This window comes from Mandrillus leucophaeus, unplaced genomic scaffold (assembly GCF_000951045.1).
Source record: "Mandrillus leucophaeus isolate KB7577 unplaced genomic scaffold, Mleu.le_1.0 Scaffold105, whole genome shotgun sequence".
Classification (NCBI taxonomy): Eukaryota; Metazoa; Chordata; class Mammalia; order Primates; family Cercopithecidae; genus Mandrillus; species Mandrillus leucophaeus.
The window spans coordinates 692966-698601 of NW_012098654.1; positions in this window are offsets into that span (position 1 = coordinate 692966).

Consider the following 5636-nt stretch of genomic DNA (forward strand, 5'->3'; position numbering starts at 1 on the left):
CAGCATGCAAGGCACCATCTTTGAAGCATAGACCAGGACTTGCCAGACACCAAACCTGCCAGCACCTTGATTTTGGATTTCTCAGCTTTTCTTTTTTGAAAAAAACATTTATATATATATATGTGTATCTTTTCCTTCCTTTCCTTTCCTTCCTTTCCTTCCCTTCTTTCCCTTTCTCTCTCTCTCTCTTTCTTTCTGAGTCTTGCTCTGTCACCCAGGCTGGAGTGCACTGGCACCACCTCAGCCCCTGCAACCTCCACCTCCCGGGTTCAAGCCATTCTTGTGCCTCAGCCTCCCGAGTGGCTGGGACTACATGCATGTACCACCATGCCCAGCTAAATTTTTTTGTATTTTTAGTAGAAACAGAGTTTAACCATGTTGCCCAGGCTGGTCTCAAACTCCTGACCTCAAGTGACCTGCCCACTTCAGCCTCCCAGAGTGCCGGGATCACAGGCACGAGCCGCCGCACCCGGCCTTATTTTTATATTTTAGAGACAGAGTCTCACTATGTTGCCCAGGCTGGTCTCAAACTCCTGAGCTCAAGCGATCCTCACATCTAAACTTCCTCAGTAGCTGGGATTACAGGGCAAGTGCTCCCTGAGTAGCTGGGATTACAGGGCGAGTGCTCCCACACCTGGCGAGACATAAATCTGTTCGTCATGAGTTACTGGGTCTTAAGTACTGTGTTACAGCAGCACAAATGCCCTAAGGCAGGGAAGGCCCCGGCGCACCATGACCTATCTGGCCCTGGCTTACATCAGGCTGCACCCTCCTCTCCACCCCCGGGGAGGACCCTCCTGCCCATGTCCCTGACACCCAGGGGCTGTATACGGGGGTGCCCAGTAAGTGTGTATTCCTTCATTTCCATCCACTCCTGGTCAAAGCTCAATATCTGGGTTTCCTTCCAGGTTACCTGAATCCTCAGGGAACCAGCCATGGTGGGTCCAGATGGGCACTCTTGCCCTGTGCATGCCCTGGCACTATCCCAGAACAAGTCCTCTTGTCATCAAATGTTCCAGAATCCTCACACAGCCTATGCCAGAGCCCCCCCACAGTGGACACCTCTGCCGCACTTGCCTTCATTCCACTTCATCAGGCCACATGAGGACATGTCCAGGAGGACCATGCCCCCTGAACCTCCATTTCCCTCTCCTGTTCCCCAAGTGACCTGTTGGGGAAGGGAGCTGGTCACCACTCTCCTGACCACCCTGAGAGGGGGCAGGCAGTCTGCTATGTCAGCCCCCAGCTGGCCTTCCACAGCCAGACCCCGGGCGGGGGTTAAAGCCCCCACACAGCAGTGGTATGGCTGGGGCAAGGTCACTGTACCTTCTCCTCTAAGAGACTTCAGTGCTTCTTCTACGAAGAGGCTGAGGTGGACAGCAGCCACATCTCTGTAGCCCTGGGCCCAGGCCTGGCACACAGTGGGTGCTCTGGGGTGGTGGCTAGTCTCATGCTCTGGTTGGCTTGGGCAGCAAGGGCCTGGAGACAGCCCGTAAACCAGACCAGAGCTTGACTCTGAAGTCAGAGGAAGTGCCAATGGCCTTTCCACGTGAGTCAGGGGCACAGGATGCTGGGCAGCAGGCACGTGGCGGGGAGCAGGGAAGCACCCATCCTGCCAGGGGGTTGGGCAGCGAGTCCCTCCCTCACCCTTACCAGCCTGGCAGCCCTCTGGCTGCAGCCCAGGCAGGCAATGTGGGAGAAGCCAAGTGCCAAGTGAAGGCCTACTTTGTGCTCTGATCACACTTAACTGGCCCTTCTCACCCAGGGCCCATTTAGCCTCATTTGCTCTCTTTCTCATGCTCTGGTCCTCATGGGCATCGACAGCACCAGACACGCCCCATGTCCCCCAGAGAGGAAATATCTCCAGCTCAAGGTGGGGGGCCACTGTTGCCTTAGCCAAGGCCCCTGGCTCTCGGGCAGGGAAGGCAGCGATGTCCCAGCCACCAGCTGGCAAGCCTCCTGCTTGTCTTGTCCAGAGTTCTTTCTTTTGTTTTTTGAGATGGAGTTTTACTCGTTACCCAGGGTGGATCTTGGCTCACTGCAACCTCTGCCTCCTGGGTTCAAACTATTTTCCTGCCTCAGCCGTCCAAGTAGCTGGGATTACAGGCGCCTGTCACCACACCCTGCTAATTTTTTGTATTTTTAGTAGAGATGAGGTTTCATCATGTTGGCCAGTCTGGTCTCGAACTTCTGACTTCAGGTGATCCACCTGCTTCGGCCTCCCAAAATGCTGGGATTACAGGCATGAGCCATGGTGCCCAGCCTCTTGTCCAGAGTTCTTTTGGTCTGTCTGTGGCCTGACTTCCCCTGGACCTTCTGAGGCCCCAAGGAATGTGTCTCATTCATCTTGGTGCCCCTGCCCTGGACCTGCCCAGACCCCTGACCTGTGGAAGGAGCCTAGTCTGGGCGACATTGGGGCTCCTTCGCTGGCCTCCTGGGTGAGGGGGAATGCTGTAGCTAGGGAAATTCCTTCCCAAATGTTTATTAGATTTCTGCTTGCACAGTAGCCTCCTCTTCCCCATCCCAGACCCAGCGTGGGAGGCAGGGTGGTCCTTTGGACTCTACCAGCCCCTGCCGTGCCTAGTAAACCACCCTGAGTGCAGCGTAGAGGCCATATGGTATGCGAGAAAGAACGTGGACTCCACTGAGGCTGCAGGGCCCCAAGACCAGCTTCCCAGTGAGTCGCGTGACTCCTTTGTGCCTGAGTTTTCTCCTCTGTAAACTGGACATAATACTTACCTTGAAAAACGTTGTGAGTAGTTACTGCACTATGCCAGGGAAAGTGTTTAGAATGCAGACAGGCACATAGTAAGCACTCAGCAAAGCCTCCCCATCTAAATAAATGTCTCTCTTAAAGCCCTCCCAGCTCACTGAGCTGTGCTTTTTTTTTTTTTTTTTTTGAGATAGAGTCTTGGTCTGTTGCCAGGCTGGAGTGCAGTGGCATGATCTCGGCTCACTGCAACTTCTGACTCCCTGGTTCAAGCGATTCTCCTGCCTCAGCCTCCTGGATAGATGGGGTTATAGGCACGTGCCACCACGCCCAGCTAATTTTTGTATTTTTAGTAGAAACGGGGTTTCATCATGCTGGCCAGGCTGGTCTCATACTCCTGACCTTGTGATCCGCCCGCCTCGGCCTCCCAAAGTATTGGGATTACAGGCATGCACCACCTCGCCCAGTTAATTTTGTATTTTTAGTAGAAATGGGGTTTCTCCATGTTGGTCAGGCTGGTCTTGAACTCCCAACCTCAGGTGATTTGCCTGCCTGGGCCTCCCAAAGTGCTGGGATTACAGGTGTGAGCCACCGTGCCCAGCCTTGTGCTGTCTCTTACGGGTCAAGACACTGAGCTTGGAGGTGCTGGGGAGCCTCAGACCTGCGGGCAGATACATATTCACTGGGACCAGGACCTGGGGCAGACTAGCCTCAGGAGTGAGGGGAGCACTGGGCCACCTCCAGCCTTTGGGGTGCCTGGCAGCCTTTTGGGGGTTCAGAGCAGAGTGTGAGTAATCGCTGTGGGCGAGAGGGCTGCAGACACCAGTGGTCTTTACGCTATCAAATAGGAAACTGGACTCAGCATGCACTTACCAAGTCAACGTCTATTTCTACTTGCCCAGGGCCGCCTCGGCTGTGAGACTGGGAGGCCTTCCCTCAGATGCCCAACAGGCTCTGTCTAGCCCCTGTGACCTTGGCCCAGCCCAGCCCACCCTGTCCACGTGTTGATTACTGGTGCAGGGTGGTGAGGAAGGAGCCATAGGCTGCAACCAGCCCAGCCCTTCACGGTGCCAGTTCTTCCTCTCGTCTAGCCTAATGGTGCCTTACTGCCGGGAAAGGCTCTAGGTCTGAAGGCCAGGTGCCGTGGCTCATGGCTCATGCCTGTAATCCTAGCACTCTGGGAGGCCAAGGTGAGTGGATGGCTTGAGCCCAGGAGTTCGAGACCAGCCTGGGCAACATGGTGAAAACCTGTCTGTACAAAAAATTAAAAATTGGCCAGGTGTGGTGGTGTGAGCCTATAGTCCCAGCTACTTGGGAGGCTGAGGAGCGAGGATCACCTGAGCCTGGGGAGGTCAAAGATACAGTGAGCCGTGATTGTGCCCCTGTACTCGCCTGAGTGACAGAGTGAGACCCTGTCTTAAAAAGAAAAAAAAAAAAGGTTCTAGGTCTGTGGGCAGGGGCACGTGCATCCTCTTGTAAACGAGCATGCTCCTCCAGTGAGTGCCCCCAAAATTCTTCCCCACTGTAAAGCTTGTCCAGCAGAAGCAGGGAGAGGTGAAGCCGTTTGCCCTGGCCAGCACATGCCTGAGCCAGGATCCAAACTCCACTTGCCTGACACCAAAGTCCTGGCCTCTCAAACCCTAAACTGTTGGGGAAAAGGGCATGTTGTTGTTGTTGTTGTTGTTGTTGTCCCTAGAGCTGAGCTCTTTCTGAGCCTCAGGTCTGCAGGGCAGGTCTCACTGTTCCCACACTGCAGACGGGAATACTTCAGGCAGAAGCTCAGGGCAACATGGAGAGGATAGTGTCAGGGCTGGGTTTGGGGACAGGCACTCCTGGGTGCTGTAGTCCTGGCATGGGAGAGGAATGTCCTGGGGGGCGGGGCGTGGACACCGGGTTCCAAGTGTAGAGTGACAGAGGACTGGTTGTGCGGGAACAAAGTGTCCGTCTGGCTCTGGGACAGTGACCACAGACCCACGGATTGCACCCTTTCTGTTCATTCATCATAGAATGGAGCGGCCACTAGGGCCAGACCCCAGGCTGGGATCCCCACAGTGCCGACGGGACCCAGGATGGCACTGTCTCCTGCTGGGAAGTTTCTCCTGCAGGGCACTTAAAGCATCCCGCAGCATCTCAGGACCTGGCTTCCCACCTCCCCGCCTACTGCAGGGCCGACTGCAGGTGCGACCAGCCTGGGACCCACCCGGCCTCCCTCCGCAAGACCCGCGGGCGTGGCCGGGGCGTGACGTCACGGCTCTGGGCCAATGAGGCCGCGCGGCCGCGAGGCCCCATTGCGCAACAAAGAGAACCCAGAACTTGAAAGGATTCCCCGGGCTCTGGCTGCGCCCCGGCTTCCGCCCCCACGCTGGTCTCCGCCCGCGCTGCAGCCGATCTGTTCCACGGGGCCCGGCCTGGCCGTTGCCCAGGGAGGGACGCGCACCGCGAGACCTGGACATCTCCGGCACGCCCCCCCCAGTCCCCGCCCCTACAGTCCCAACCCCCTGGGGTTCCAATCCCCCCACGGCTCGTGCAACCCCCGCTTCGACTCGCGTGCTCTCGCGTACTGGTCCCCAGTGGGTCCCCCGAGTCCTGCCCCACGCCGAGGGCGCGTCCAAGCCGCTGCCTGGGAAACCTGGCGGGACTGCGGCCTCCGGACCCCTCCGGGTTGCGCTGAGCAGGGGCGGGCTCGGGATCTCCAGACCGCCCCGCCCCCGTCCCCTGAGAGCCCCCAGGGACGGCGTTGCCAGGTCCCGATGCAGGGGGACGAAGGGAGGGGCTGGCCCCGGGGAAGTTACCCCGAAGGTCCCCAAGTTGGGGGGGTGCCAGCGCTAAGCGCCGCTCGTGGCCCCTCGTACGGACCCCGCGACCAAGAGAGCGCGGAAAGCCCCCTCCTTTCCCGCCGTGTCCTCCCCCCGGGGTCCTCCGGCCC